This window comes from Vicugna pacos, chromosome 11, assembly GCF_048564905.1.
Source record: "Vicugna pacos chromosome 11, VicPac4, whole genome shotgun sequence".
Classification (NCBI taxonomy): Eukaryota; Metazoa; Chordata; class Mammalia; order Artiodactyla; family Camelidae; genus Vicugna; species Vicugna pacos.
This window is the reverse complement of record NC_132997.1, coordinates 14,756,970-14,771,845: the sequence shown is the minus strand read 5'-3', so window position 1 is coordinate 14,771,845 and position 14,876 is coordinate 14,756,970. Positions and strand designations below refer to the sequence as shown.

At 50.8% G+C, this 14,876-nt stretch overlaps 1 long non-coding RNA gene across 1 annotated transcript; it reads left to right on the top strand.

Annotated features, from left to right (window-relative positions):
* Positions 1–5,348: 5,348 nt before the first annotated feature.
* On the top strand, positions 5,349–13,194 carry LOC140699674 (uncharacterized). Its single transcript, XR_012077922.1, has 8 exons — positions 5,349–5,387; positions 5,497–5,695; positions 7,288–7,404; positions 7,824–7,999; positions 8,118–8,209; positions 11,438–11,524; positions 11,859–12,018; positions 12,899–13,194. It is a non-coding gene; the product is annotated as an uncharacterized lncRNA (long non-coding RNA).
* The last annotated feature ends 1,682 nt before the right edge of the window (positions 13,195–14,876 follow it).

Genomic DNA, 14,876 nt, shown 5'->3' with positions numbered 1-14,876 from the left:
GTATTTAGATATAAAAGAATATTACTCAGTTGTAAGAAAGAAGGAAATAATGCCATTTACAGCAACATGGATGGACTTGGAGATTATCACACTAAAGTGAAATAACTCAGACAGAGAAAGACAAGTAACATAATGATATCACTTATATGTGGAATTTTTAAAAAAGATACAAATAAACTTATTTACAAAACAAAAACAGGCTCACAGACTTAGAAAACAAACTTAGGAGTTTGGGATTAACAATTACAAACTACTACATGTAAAACAGACAAACAGCAAGGATTCACTGTAGAACACAGGGGAAAATGTTCAGTATCTTGCAACCTATAATGGAAAAGAACCTGAAAAAGAATAGACTATGTATATGTACAACTGAATCACTATGCTGTATACCTGAAACTAACAAAACAGCTGTATATCTGAAACTAACTAAACATTGTAAATCAACCACATTTCAATTTAAAAAAAAAAGATAAGCTCTAAATAGCTGTATTCAAAGAAAATCTTCAACTCTTACCTCCTACAAAAAGTAAAATGGGAATCTTGAGCAGGACCAAATTATACTGAATGAGAGGTTACATACCTTCTCCAGCACGTGGCCCATGGTACACATACATCGTGTTTTCCTTCAGGTAAGAATGGCCCTTACTGCCCAGGGAGCGAGTCCTGCTGGGACAAGGCCTCTGTGGCAGTGGCCTCCTTGTCACCGCTCCATCTCACCAGAAGGCCAGGGTTTTCAGAGGGGAGGGAACACAGAGCTCATACACTTCAGATATATTTCCTGAGAAAAACTGTGGAAAGACCAAATTCACCTGCAGTGCAGGAAACATGAGCACGGCCCCTAAGCAGACTGACAAGCCCGAAGCAAGACGGCCCGATGTTCACATCGGAACCAGAACAAAAACCGTCTGGCCCCAGTTAAACGATCACCATCTCACCTGCAATGAACTGTTCGTACTCAGTGTCAGGGATGTTTCTGTTGAGACTTGAGAGATCAAAAAAGTCAGACCAGGGAATCCGGACCTGGTGGATGTCCAGGCTCTGCCAATGGTAGAGGCGGCCCCAAGAGGGTATCACCAGCACCGACTCCTCCATTTTCAGCAGGGTCTTCAGGAGGAAGGCGATGTGGATACAGACGCCCCTACGGAGGCTGAAGCCCTCCGGAGGGTTGACATAACACAGAAGGTACCTTGCAGGGAGCAAAGGAGAGCGGGTCTTCAGGGCCAGGTCTCTGCACAGGAATCCCGGCTTAGATAGAACAGATACAATGGGAATCTCTGCACAGCACATGGCCTAGACTCAAGACACGTTCAGCAGCTTCTGGTTTGTATAGTGGAGGCACTGCCCACTGATCTCTGTGTGGCCAATTATTTCGAGTCCGGGAGCACATGCAGAAGACATCTTGGCATCTGTCTATCAACGCTAAGCACCTGACTAGTACCTGAGCACCCGTTCTCCAGGAGCTCTCAAACTTCTTGGCCTAAAGACCCCTGTACACTCTTAATTACTGAGGACTTCAAAAGGCTGCTGTTTATGTAGGTTAAATCTATCAATAGTTCCTGTGTTAGAAGTTAAATAAGAACTTTAAAAAATGCTTATGAGTTCACTTAAAAATAATAACAACCTACTACATGATACCATTAATACTCTTAAGCAAAAAATAAGTATATTTTTCTAAACAAAAATCATTAATGAGAGGAATAGCAGTGATTTTAATTTCTGAAAATCTCTTTTGGACTGGTGAGAGCTTAATTCTATCTGCCTCTACATTACCTGTTTTGTGATATCACAGACCAGGTTTTCCCTGGAAAACCCCACAGGAAACTCGGGAGTGCAAGAGTGTGCAAAAGGCAGGTGACTTCCCGGCATTTCTACGAAAATAGTCTTGCATCTCAGGGGCCTCGGACTCACTTTGATAACTGCTGCCCTACCCTAGGCGAGACTCTCCTACACAAGAGCCAGGCAAGTGTCCTGGCTTCTTTAATGAGTTACCGCAGCAACACCCCTCCCTTCTCTGTGTTAATGTTTCCCACAACCTCCATTACTGCAGATGAGGATGTAATCCTCAACTGAGGCCTCTAATCCCAGAAGACTACCAACCTTGAAAGGGAGGGCCCGTCTACCATCTCTACACCCCACACAGTCTATTTTGAGTCAAGCCCTAGATAACTGCTAATTGACACTGACCCTTGTCTTACTCCTGAGTTTTATCGAAGGAGCCAACATCTGGATGGAACTGAAATTTCCCTGCAGATATACAAGGCTGATAAACCACCCTATTCCAACATCTGATTTTGGGGCTCTTCAAAACCCGGGTAAGGCCCCGCTTCATAAATGACGGGTCCTCCACCTGCCCTTCCCAGGGGTTCTGGGAGGCCGCGGCCACGCAGGGCTAGCCGGACTCACGGTCCAAGCCCCAGAGCCCGAGGGGGAGGAAAGCCGGAGGCTGTGCCCCAGCCCTTTCCCCCCCGCCCCAACCCGCTCCCCGGCACCAAAGCCCTCCCCGGCCGCCACACCAACCCGGATCCCACCCCGGTCCATGTCCACTGGCCCCGCCAACGGCGCGGCCGTACGTTTACCGTCTGTGAGACGCCGCCCCAGAAAGGATGTCGGCCGCCGACTGACGCGGCCAGAACTAGTGGCCCGGCCAAGCAAGCCGCCATCCCCAGCAGCAAACACCGCCATGGTCCCGGGCAGCTGCACACTTCCGGAGCCCGCTGCCTGCCCCAGAAGCGCACGCCGGCCCGCGAGGAGCGCGGCGTCTGTATCCATGGCAACGCCGCGGGGCCCTCCCCTAGCGCTTGCGTCTGCGTCCTCCCGAGGCTAGACGTGCTAGGGCAGAAATTTCGGAGCCAATGGGAGCCAGGGCGCGGCCAGGACGGGGGTGGGGGGAGGCTTATGGGGCAGCTGGGCGGGGCCGGGGCGGGCGGGGCCGCGCGGACGTCCTCACCTGCAGGTGGCACCGGCCGGAGGCTGGGGCAGTGCTGCCACCAGTGGGCGGGGCGGCGGGGCAGCGGGGCGGGGGCACCCTCACCTGTCTGTGTGCGGGGCTCAGCCTGGGCTCCGGGGCCTCCGCTTGCACCGGAAGTGGACCCAGGCTACCGGTGGGCAAGATAGAGGACTGAGCCCAGGCAGGCACGGCTGGCCAGGTAGGGCACCTGAAGTGCAGATCCGCCAGGCCGGCTGCCGGCCTTGAATACGCGCTGCAAGGCAGTTTCCAAGAAGACGGGATCTGTCCCAAGAGGGGAGGTAGGGCAGGGTGCCAGATGCCTGGTTGGGTGCGGTCTTACAGGAGAGCCACGTTGAGAGGGTGCAGAGCAGCCCCTGTGTTGGCGGGGCTAGGAATTTGGGGTATAGGGTGGGGATGATGTGTGCCATGCCCTGTGGTCTCCCAAAGAACTCGCACCCCCAAGCAAAGGACCCTGCTCCCTCCACCCTTCACTGCATCCCCTGCCTTCCCCAGCACCACCGCCCCTGCCCCCGGAGTGTCCCATGACCTCTCCCCACACCAGGCACTGTCCCTGTTACAGGTACTTATCTCCTGGTGGTTCCAGCCCAAGGGTGGGGGCTGTATCTGATCAGTTTGGATGCCTGGAGCCTTTGTATGAAACCTCAGACTATAATGCAGGCGTGCACAGAGGCCCCTCAAACAGGATTCCCTGCATTCCCTCCCCACCACGCACCCACAGCGCAGCTGCCACACCAGGCCAAGCCTACCGGAGGACCGCTGTTCCCTCTCCTCCTGTCCCTGATCAAGAGTGCACCGCCCACACTGCTGGGTATTTAGTGGGCCTTAGAAGAGCAGCTGGTATTTTCATGGACAAATATTTGCTCTTTTGGGAAGAGTTGAGTGCAAAGGGATGTAGGGTATGCCTTTTCTGTTGTCCTGGAACTGGTGACTAGGATGCAAACTTAAGTCAAAGCAGTTTTTAGAGAGAGCTGCAAAATATCTTACCCAAAGATCACTGTTCCCCAACAAAGGCAACACCACCTGGAGGCTGGGGTCCTGGTCCCTCTTTCTGGAGGTTGGGCTTTGCACCCTCCAGCTGGGACAGAGCCCGAAACAGCTCTGAACACGCTCCAACAGGCTTTCCCAGCACAAACTGCCTTTATTTTGAATCTGGCTGAAGGAAGCAGCTGAGAAATCTGGGTAAATCTTCCTGGGTGTAACCATGCCTTTTGTGCTGAATGAAAGAGCGGCACTCCACATGCTTACATCTTAGAACTGAATGTGTGTCGAAGCCTTCATGCATGTAGCATGTTGGGAACAGCGTTTCATGGTGAGGGGAACTATATAACTTACATGTGTATGGGGACGCCCTCACTCCAACAGGCTTTTCCTGCACAAACTGCCTTTATTTCGAAATTGGCTCTTGCTGAGAAATCTTGGTAAGTGTTCTTAGGTGTAGCCATGCCCATTATGCTGGATGAAAGAGCGGCTCTACACTTGTTCACATCTCAGAAATGAATGTGTGTTGAAGCCGTCATTCATGTAGCGTGTTGGGAACACAGAATTTCGTGGTGAGAACTATGTAAATTACATGTCTATGATGAAGAACTCGCTAGAACCGGGTATTCCAGTGCATACTGCCTTTATTTCGAAACTGGCTTCTCAGAAGCCTGTGGTCTCCACTGCAGGTCTGTCTCCAAACCCAGGGCCAGCATGGTGACTCTGCTCCCCCTGTCTATTCTGGAAGGTCTAGGTGTCCTCCATGGCCCTTCCACCATTTTTTTTTTTGGAAAACTCCGCAGATGGAATGGGCCTGAGAACAGGAGAGCTGGATGCCAGAAGCCACAGCCCAGTGTGTGGCTCCTGGGAGGGGCATCTCCTCTCCGTGGGCTCTGATCTAACCTCCCCTCTCCCCCACCCCCACCCCTCTCCTCCTGCATTTCCTGATTGATCCCTGGATAATGGTCCATACCAAGAATGACCTGGGAGAGATTTTATGAGTCTTTAAGTGGAAAAAAAAGAAAGAAATCTTTAGACAAGTTACTGAAAGTAACTTCCAGCTTTACCGGGAAAGTCCTCATTCCAATGTTTAAGGCTAGTTGACAGGGTGTCAAATTGCTTAACCACTCACATCTGAGCAAGTGCTACCTCTCTCTCCAGCTCCCCACAGCATCCACCTGTGGCAACTTGGCCAAAAGAAGGCAAGAAAGCTCTTTCCCCTCGCCAGCACCAGCGTGGCTTTGGAGTCAGTGGAGGCTGAGAGAAAGGGCCCCGCCCTGAGGTTTGGGGGGACTCCAGCCACAGCCAGAGGAGCGGGGGTTTTCAGAGTGGCCCAGCAGGGAAACCAGGCAAGGCCACCTGGCCCAAGTCTTCCCTTCCCAGAGAGCCCCATGAACTGCTTTGGGCCACACTCCCCGTTTGGACCCCCTGCAAAAAGGTACCACGGGAGCCACACCTGAGAAGGCAGAAGGACAGCCCTTTAGCCTGGGGTCCCTGCAGGTGTGTCCTGTGAGACCTGTGGCCACATAAGTTCCTTGTCTCTCCAGGTCACTGAAGGGACTGTGCTGGGCATCTTGGTGGTCAGGGACATGGGAACACCTCTAAACTCTGAAGAAGGACAGAGAGACTCTTCCTGGAAGCAAGGATTCCAGGGAGACACCTTGCCCAGAACTGGAGGACTGTGTCCTGAGTAGACCCCTGGGAGGCAATGTGGGGCTGTGGGGTCCTCTTCTGAGAAGGGAGCAGGTGAGTTTTCCGGGGGTGGGGTCCTGCTTTGTCCAGACATGTCCTTGTGTAAGACTCATTTACAAACACCTCCAAGTCCACCTAGGGGTGGCCCCAGAGGTGGGGGTAGAGGAGGAGAGTGAAGGGTGCAGACTTAGGGCCCCCCGAGCCACCCAGGGAGCCAAGGGTCAGTGGGAACATCTTGGGAGTCTAGTGCAGGGGTGGAGGACGAGCACTAAGAACATGCCAAGTCATGCAATAAAGTGACCTGTGACCACGAGACACAGGTGGCCGTACACCAAAAGAGGCAGATAGAAATTTAGACCCAGGATCTGAGAACCTTGAGAGGGGCTGGAGGGTCCCAGGAACCCTCAGGAACAGCTCTTCTAGGGGCACAGACATCCCAATACACACATTTCTCATGGAAGCTTTTTGGGGTGCAGAGTGAGTTACCAGGATCCTGAACTTAGTATGGAATCCCACCCCCTTGTTCATCACGGTTCCTGGCAATAAATTGCTGTCACTTGTCCCTGGACATGCACAGGGGAGCTGACTGCTGTGGGGGTCACTGCAGGACTAGAATCTTCTGGTGTGTGCTCTGTGACCACAGAAACCCAGGGGGATTTCTCAACGGGAGAACCTGGAGACCATGCCTGCAAGGACCACCCTCATGGGATGGCCAAGGAGCTCGTGGTACCCAGGTCACCAAGTGACGAAGTTGTGAGGTTGCCTGGGGTATCCTGGGGGCATGTAGATTTCTGAGGTCAGCACGTGGGCCCAGCACTGCTGGATGGTCTGCACAAAGAGGGGCCTGCCCTCCTGATGATGGCTCTTAACACCTGCAGGGAAACTGCTCTCAGGGCTCCTGGAGGTCCATATTGAGAGTGTCCTGCCAGCCTTGTGGGGTCACCTTCCCCTGATGCAGAAGTAGACCTCTCTCCCTTGAGGCCCAGGGGACACCTGGCTCAGGTCCCACCTGTGTGCCCTGGACACGCAGAACCCCAGAGCTCTGGCACAGCCTGGGGTGTGGTCGTGTCCGGGCAAGGAAGGCCCTGGGAAGGGGCTCATTCAAGGGCAGAGGCCACTCTGCAGAGATGCTGGACCTGGCAGCAATGCACTGCTTCAGTACTCCCTTGGGTTGGGTTTCCAAGCTGTGGGATGGAAGGGCCTCTCCTTCCTGCGGTGCAGTCGGGGGAACTAGATCCATCGTCAAGGTCAGCCCTGAAAATGGAGGCTACGCTACCTCCATTCCTGGAAAGAAAATCAGTCCCCTCCATTCCAGGTGATTCAGAAAGTCATTCAGCAATGTTCGGGGCCCCCACTTTAGGCTTTGAATTAGAGCTGAGCGGCTTAGGAGGCCAGATCCCTGTCCGTGGCTCCAGGAGCAGGCTTTCTGCTGGGGGACAGGATCCTCACAAACACCTGTGTCTTTGTGGGACACTCCCCTCTGACAAGCTGGGAGGCAGGGTGTGGTTGTGGGAAATCGTGTTTACATGAGCAGAGGGCCACCATGTGGTGGCGGCACAGGAGACTGTGAGAATGAGTCCCACAGCCTTTCTGGAATCAAAAAACTGGCAAATGTGAAAAAGTGCATAATTTGTTTTATTGAACAGGCTGCTTATGTACGTTTGGAGGACCAGGTTCAAGGACTCAGCATCCCTCCAGGACAATAGCCTCAAGAGAAGAACAGACAGAGCAGGAGGAGATCTGGGGTTTCTCCCAGGAATGAGGTGGAACAGGGATTTATGCAGATTTGCAAGGAGTCCCCGACCACTGAGCATGGGGTTACAGCCCCACGAGACCCCTGTCATGTTTGGCTTGGGCTCTGGCTCTGGCCTGCTCATGTATTCTTCCAGCAGAGTTCCAGAAACTCAGAGGGTGGACTTAGAGGGGCTGCGTTTGGAACCTAGTGAGGAGGTGGAGGGTCCTTTATATTGAGTCCCTTCATCCTAATCACCGTAGCTGAAGCCCAACACCCCCCAGGCCCCCATGGTTGCCGTGGAGGGAGAACAAGCCTGGCAGGCGACCTAGGGGTCCCACTACTGTGTCCTTCCCTTGTCTTCGTTCCCTTTCACCGCGGAAGGTGTGATTGTCTCGTGTCATGGTGGCCCCCACAATGTCCCTCCCAGTAATCTCTCTTCTCCATCAGGTGGGGTTCCCAACCCCGCTCAGCCTTCTCTGCATGGATGCTGAAGGACCAGGCCCACCTGAAGTTCTGAGCTTGAGCAGTAAGGTGGAAACAAAGAAACCAATGGAAACAAAGAAGCAAGTGTTTGTGGCAAAGCTCCCCACCACAGAGAAGCTGCCCTGAGTGGAAGGGAGAGTGTGGGCATGCCCGTTTGTTTCCTGTCTCCCAGTGCTCTTAGCTTTCTTATTGCCTACCTGCATGGTTACAACAAAATGATCTGCAAAACTGAAAATATTTACTCTCTCACTTTTACAGAAAAGGCTGGCCAGCCTCTGGTCCGGTACCAGGCAAGAGATTGGAGTTCCTTTCCAGTTTGGAAACATCTTGGTAGGCCCAGGTTTGCAAAGGTCTTTAAGAGTAGTTACGGAGTTTTGCTTTTAAACTTTTTTACGGCTGTATATACTTGTGAGATGTGGTTGTGATGTATAATTCTGAGCCGGGATTTTCTCAAACTGTTTCTCACTTCTTATACCAGACATTCCTAAATTCCAAGTGGAACTGCATATTAAGGAAGCCATGGAATTTAGCTAAAGGATACAGATTTCATTTCCTTTTAAGCATCGATGTACCTCCATCATGGCAGTATTTGTTATGTGTTATTGATAGGGGAACTAAGTAGTAAACAGATTAATAGAAAATAGGGGATTTTAGGTACACAGGTTCATCTTTTCAACGTTGTTTGTAATATTTGCAGTTTAAGATGACCATTCCTGAGAAACAGGCAGCCTCTTAGAATGAAATAGCATTTCCTCTGAAATATAATTAATTTTTATTTTGTAGACAGCAGGAAGGGTAATAACACATCACACATTTGGGGACGTCAAAGAGAAAATGTAACTTTCTGGGAGCTCACTCCCCCGCCTCCCCCTGCCCTTTTTACTGTCCCATTCTCCCTGGAAGGCTCTTTCTTATCTTCTGCTCATGGCTCCAGTAACTCTTTCTTCCTCCTTGTTCCTCAGCTGGTAACGTTAGTTTTATACTTTGAACAAGCAAACAAGCCAACAGAAGAGAAATTTCACAAGCAACTCCCAGCACATCTGCTCGCCTTCTGATGCCTGTGACCTCACTCTCGGTGCCCCACTGCTTATTAAAATTGGCATCGAAAGCCAGTTCCTCCAAAAGTCCCCGAGGCCCCATCCCTCCCATCTTCTCTGGGTTGTCACTCCCAAAACCATCCTCTCTTTCACTGCCTCATCTATTTTGTTCTCCTGCTAGTTGGCACCATCAGTATATAAATGTCCATCCTCTTAAACAAACAGCACTCCTTGACCCTAATTCACCCCCACCAATTGCCACCCTGTGTCTTTGCAGCAAATCTTTAAGGAGTTGTTTAAACTCACTGTCTGCATCTTCTCTTGAGCCATCCCCTTTTACACCCACTCTGGCTTTTCGCCTGATCCCTCGCTCTATGGAAACTGCCCTGTCAAGGCCATCAGTGACCCCATGTTGCTAAATATAGTGGTCAATTTTGACTCCTCATCATGCTTGGCCCCTCGGCAGCATTTGACCCAGCTCTTCCATCCCTCCTACCCCGTGTTCCTGCTTCATTCAACCTCCAGCCCATCGCTCTGTCTGTTTCTGCTTTTGGCCTGCTGGCTGGTCCTTTGCCAATGTCTCCTGTTTTTTCCAAACATATACTGTGGGTGTTCCCCAGGGTGCGTTCCTGGGCCTCTCCTCTCTCTCTCTGCTATTCCTTTGGTGGAAGCAACCCAGCCTTGGAAATTGGCATGCCATCAATTTCTCGATTTCTCCAAAATTCCCTGATTTCCCCTTTCCATCTGAGCCTTTATCCCTGAGACTCACATCACATTCTTTTCCTTTCATTCATCTTGCTTTCTCATTCATACATATGTTCTACTATGTAATTACTTTTCCAAATTTTGAATCAGTACATATATATCATGTAAAATGCTCAAATATGTATTATTTCCACTAAGATGCTAATTCTACCTTAGAACATTTCTGCACTTCTGTATTTATGTGAATAAAGCGAATAGTATTTCTACAAGCCTCATAGTTAAACACTGTGTTAGTTTGGGGCTATTATGTAACATGAAATAATGGTACATCAACATAGTCGTTTTTCATTTATTTTTATGTAACACCGCGATGAGGTTTTTGCCCTGAATGCTGGCTTTATTGAAATTTTACCTACGTTACGGACAGTCAGTTTATGTGAAAGCCCTCATTTCTCCCCTTTTTTGATATATGTTCCATTTGGCTATATATAACATATACCTTGGCATGAAACAAAATTCCCAAATCATTCACATAATACAATTAATATGTTTAAATTATATTTTTTAAATGTTAAAAAGAAAAAGAAAACAGATTCCTCTACCTATTAGGCACTTCTGTGGCAATATGTAATACACCCCTTAACCATGACATTGAAGAACTGAGCTGATACCAGCCCCTTTCCACCTGCTCAGCCCCACCTTTTCCCATCCCCTTTCCCATCCGGAGAGGACATCCCTCCCATTGTCCAGGCCCAGATGTTGGAACCATGTCCTTTCTCTCTCTTTCTTTTACACTCACAGACAGCAAATCCAGCTTGTTAGAAAATTCTGGATATTCTGTCTTAATTAAATACCTGCTCTCTGCTCCCCGCCCTCCTAAGAGCCACCTTCAGCCCTTCCTGGATACCAATAGCCTCCTGTTTCCATCTTTGCTTTCCTACAATCTCTCATCCACACAGAGTCAGAGGGAGCCTGTAAAAACATACATTGGGGGTGGTGGGTGTAGCTCAGTGGTAGGCCGCATGCTTAGCATGCTTGAGATCCTGGGTTCAATCACCAGCACATTCATTAAAATAAATAAATTACCTCCCCCCAAAAAACACAAACACAAAAGCATAAGTTGGACTACATCATCCCTCCCCTCAAAACTCATTAAACGGGTCACCATGTCATTAGGAGCCAAAGTCGTCACAAAGGCCTCAGGACCCGGCGTGTTCTGCCTCTCTGCCCACACTCTCCCCCTCACTCTGGGGGCCTCTGGCTCCGGCTCTTCCTTCTTCCTCCGGATCTATTCTGCTTCAAGTTCATTACTCCGTGAGATCGGCCAGGATTGCCTTATTCCCTCCTGCCTGCCTCCCACCCCACCGCCATCACCCGAGTTTGCTCATATCACTCTTTTTTAAAAATTTTTCCAAACTCTTGCTACCCCAACATGCTGCCTGTTTCCTCTGCTAAAATTCTGAGCCCCCAGTGATGGGGAGTGATGTCTATTTTGTTGACTGATAAAGCCCGAGAGCCTTGGGAACGGTCTAGTTAGGAGATTCCCGTACGTAGTAGGAGCTTATACACATTTGCTGAATGAATGTAGGTGCCCTGGTCCAATCCGATGGAGCACTTCTGTGACGTGCTCAAAGAATAACTCTCCTTTCCACCTGAGAGGGGGTGACAACTTCCTTGGTGATTAAAGGCAAGAATTTTTTGCTTTATGCTGTTAACCTTAGGCGGGGAGACTGGGGGATCTTCATATATATTTTTAAATTTGGTTCACTCTGCAGTTGGTCTTTGGTCTCTGTATAATTTTGAGAAACTCTTTATGAGTGATCATTCTTTGATCAGATTGAACAGGTTCCAGGGGGAAGGACCAAGCCTGTCCCATCAGCCATCCTATGTGTCATGTCCTGGGACCCAGTGGATGCTCAGCATGTAAGTGAACCGACAGGAGTGAGTGAAGTGATGGGAGCATCTCATTATTGTGGCGGCTCTCTGTCCAATGCCTTGAGATTTGGGGAAGGGTTTACGAGTGCAGAAGGGAGAGGTCAGGTCCTCTGTGCTTTTCCTGAGTGCCCTGGTCTTACCCATTCCCCCAGCCCCCTCTGGGCAGCCAAGCCAAGGAGCTGGGCCACCAGGGGTTGTGCTGATCAATAATCCACCTTCACCCCAAGTCCGGGGGTAGGTACACATGGTTGTAGACACTGGAGTCAGGTCCTTGGAGGAATTCCTCACTGAACTATGTTTTGGACCTTTTATTTTTCTCTAGAACCTCCAGCTGAAGAAGATTGTCTTAGACACATGAAAGTTGAGGACACCTTCTGTCCCCTCGCAACCCAGGTGGGGCTGGGAGTCTGCTGTTTCTATAGCCGGTGGGCTCGAGTTGATTTGGGCATCCCTGTGCCTGAATTCCTGCAGTACACTCGGTGGTAAGGATGGGGGTGCCTGGCAGGGAGGGAAGCGGGTCGGGAGACTGTACAGCTGGGCTGATGTTAACCTGGGGTGAGCGGGAGCCTGCTGATGCATGGCATCTCGGGGCAGGGAACTCTCCACACTCAAGAGGGGTTCCCACTCCCGCAGGGGCCCTTTGATCAGGGTGCTGGGCTGTCAGGGGACCACAGGGGTCCCAGTGAGGATTAGGGTGCCTTCAGGCAATGGGAAGTGTGGGGTCCAGCGGCAATTGAGTTAACTGTGCACCCAAACCCAGCCCCCACCTCTTTCAGCCTGTTTCCTAATCTGCAAAACTGGAATGTTTTTAAACATCTCACGGGGTCGTTGATGGGCTGGGACAGACTAGACAGTCAGGAGCTGGAATTCCTCTGTCCCCTGATTGTTTGCCTTCTTTCGGACTCTTTGCTCTCACAAGCTCAGTCTCTCTGTCTCTCGCTCTTTCACTTCTAACTTTCTCTCATGCTCTGGTTTCATTTGATTTCCAACCACCACCCCTCCCCTCCGCCAATCCCCAGATGAGTGAACTTGATTTCTATGTGTCAGTTCCAAATTCCCAGGAAAGATGCTCTGTCACTCTCTGGATCTGTTGTCCAACCCATGAGTTGTGGCCAGAGGAGCGAGTCCCTCTGGGAGCAGCAGATAGTCTCTGCCCAGCCCCCAGCCACCACTGTGGGAGCACATAGCTCTCCGTGGAGGAAGTACTGGCTGTGACCTTGTGTCACTAAGTGTGAATTTATGTCTTCTCTTGAACCACCTTCATCCTCCTAAACAAAGATGAAAATTAAACACTCCCGGGATTTGTGTCATGGAACACTCAGGGTGGGGGCTAATGGGGCTGGAATTTCTGCTGTATTTAAGGGGCTACAGTGAATCCCCAACGAGAGCCTACAAAGGGAACAGCACCGGCCCCACCCGGCACTTAGGACGCTGAGTCTGCGTGACGTTGAGCCAGGCTTCTGACCACAGCTCAGGGGTCTGGTCTGACCAGTTAGCCTTTGAAACCAACCAGCTTTGGATTCCTCAATCCCACCCTGAGGTTTTACCTGAACCATCAGCTTCTGTATCTCTGAAGACAGATGATGAGGGCCCTTCACGTAAGCCGTTCGCACAGCCCTGTTCAGGCCTTTGTGCTGCACGGTCTGCCCGGCGAGCTGACCGAGGTTGGTATTTTACTGATTTTAGAAGTAGTCTGGTTTACCGATGTACTGTTTCACTGAACAAGCAACAGAAGCCACTTCTCGCTGATAAAAGCAGAAAAGGGACATAATGAAAAGATACTGGGAGGGTGTGTGGAGTGGCCAGGACCGGAGCCAACCCAGGAGTTGTAGGAGGTGTTAGGGAGCCCCAGGCACCAGGCTGGGAGGGGTGCTACCGGGCCCCCTGCCACCCCAGAAGGGACCCCCCTCCACCCGACCCTCCACCTCACTCACTGCAGGTTCATGTCCCGGCAGGGCCAGGTCACACTGAAGCCACCAGCACACACCTCAGTGGGGCAGCTGGCCCCGTCTGAGCTGCGGGCGTGCCTGGTGTGGGGAGAGGCCCAGTTAGAGGAAGACGGTTCCTCTACTGTTCCGAGTTAAGGTGTAAGTCAGTGCCCATCACTCAGGAGAGCCAGGCTGGACGGACCTCATTGTGGTGACTAGGCTGTCTGAGTTCACTTATTACTTTCTATGTTTGAAGGCCCTGGAGGGAGAAAAAGTGAAGGTTCTAGTACTTATTTTGTGTTTCCCACGTACCAGGTGTGGTAAGCAAGCCACTTCAGACAAGGCCCAGAGCAACCACGTAAATAGGCCACGGAGCAAGTCGTGCAGTCAGGCCTCTGTGGTCCCGAAACCCGTTTCCCCATCGGCTCCATAGTTACCAGTGGAAACTAGGTGGATTTATGGGACTGTGTGCTCCTGTGGGGGCTGGGATATGTGTGTTTAAGTCCACATCTTCAGAAACTCGGCTAGAACCATAGCCACTGATTGCACAGTGGCAGAGGAAGGGAGGATTCCAGCCTCTGGTCCAGCTCGTGTGCAGCTCAGAAGTTCTTCCTCCTGTCCTGAAAATAACACCAGATCTGAGGGAGCTGCAAACCCACTGCTCTTCTTAGATCCCAGAAAACTGAGGGGGAAAGCTGCTCCCAACCCAGAGAGGTTGCAAAGGGAACAGCGGGCAGGCTTGGAGAGTCACAGCTCCCAAGGCAGAACCTGCTTTTGTAAGAATCCCGGGGGCAGGTAGATTTAACAGGTCCCTGAGGCCAGCAGGAGGCTCAGTGTGGGGAAATCAGAGTGTGACAACTCCAGGGGGCCAGTCAGAGGGGCCCCATGCTCTTTTTCATGTATTTTACATCCAGGACCGTGTCCTGTTCTCAGAATGAAGGTCAGAGGATAACTCCTCATGCTTCCTGCCTGGAAAGGAGAAAATAACTGTATTGAAATACACCCAGAACATTCCGTTTCATTGGGGGAAGTTGTTTTTTGTTTGTTTGTTTTTTTAATGAGAAATAATTTTACCAGAGCCTAACCAACCTGGGAGAAGGGAAATCCCTTCTGTGTCACCCAAATTGGGGTGGGGGGAAAGAGACACACTTGTGGAGGTCACAGCTCAGGGCACAGGCTCAATGAGAACTAATCACAGGACTGCAGATGCCCTGCTCTGTCCCGCTCCCCCAACACCTTACCTCCATGTCAGTAGGGCCCGTGTGTAATAACAGGAGTAAAACTAAAAGAAGTAAATGTCTCAGGAGTGTCTAGGGAAAACCCAAAGACAGCGGGGAGATCAAAACAAGGACACACAGGCTGTTTTAGCCTCTCACACCAATAGCTGTAGCAAACTACACACAGCCCAGCCC